A 514-nucleotide genomic window follows, 5' to 3' on the forward strand; every position below is an offset into this window, starting at 1 on the left:
GTTTGCTTTCTCAATGTAAAAGTGCCCCAATCTGAGCGTGGGGAGTACAGACAGAATCTGTTTGCTCACATGAGCTGCTTCATGAACCCTGACAGACTCTGAGCATTTCTGCGGGTTGGTTGCAGTTCCCAGTCGCGGCTCGTAGTGGGCACTAACCTGTGGAACAGTGAAGTTCCCGGATCGGAGAACTGGAGACAACAGGCAATAATTATTCCCCTTGTGTTGGACAGTGTGAGGGAGAAATAATAAGGGTGGGGGACCGGCTGCTATTACATTTCCAGGGCTGGGAAAGGGGATTGAAAAATGTCTGAGAGACGGTAGAAATGACCATATCGACAGTGACCGGTTAATCCAGGAGAGTCAGAATATATTCATTAAGAATACCGTCCACTTTAAATAAAAACCCTCGGGGCTGAGTGGGGGGGGAGGGTAAAATATAGAATAAAATCGGTAACGGTCGCCCGGCCCGGCCCCGCTTACCGGCTAGATGACTCACTGGGGGGGGGGGGGGGGG

At 51.2% G+C, this 514-nt stretch overlaps 1 long non-coding RNA gene across 1 annotated transcript in view; it reads right to left on the reverse strand.

Annotated features, from left to right (window-relative positions):
* Nucleotides 1-510, reverse strand: part of LOC125487973 — a 10,955-nt gene extending 10,445 nt beyond the window's left edge. Inside the window, exon 1 of the long non-coding RNA XR_007266179.1 lies at nucleotides 481-510. This is a non-coding gene — a long non-coding RNA (uncharacterized LOC125487973). The remainder of the gene's footprint in view (nucleotides 1-480) is intronic.
* Between the last annotated feature and the right edge of the window lie 4 nt (nucleotides 511-514).

The sequence above is a fragment of the Rhincodon typus genome, chromosome 48 (assembly GCF_021869965.1).
Source record: "Rhincodon typus isolate 14 chromosome 48, sRhiTyp1.1, whole genome shotgun sequence".
Classification (NCBI taxonomy): Eukaryota; Metazoa; Chordata; class Chondrichthyes; order Orectolobiformes; family Rhincodontidae; genus Rhincodon; species Rhincodon typus.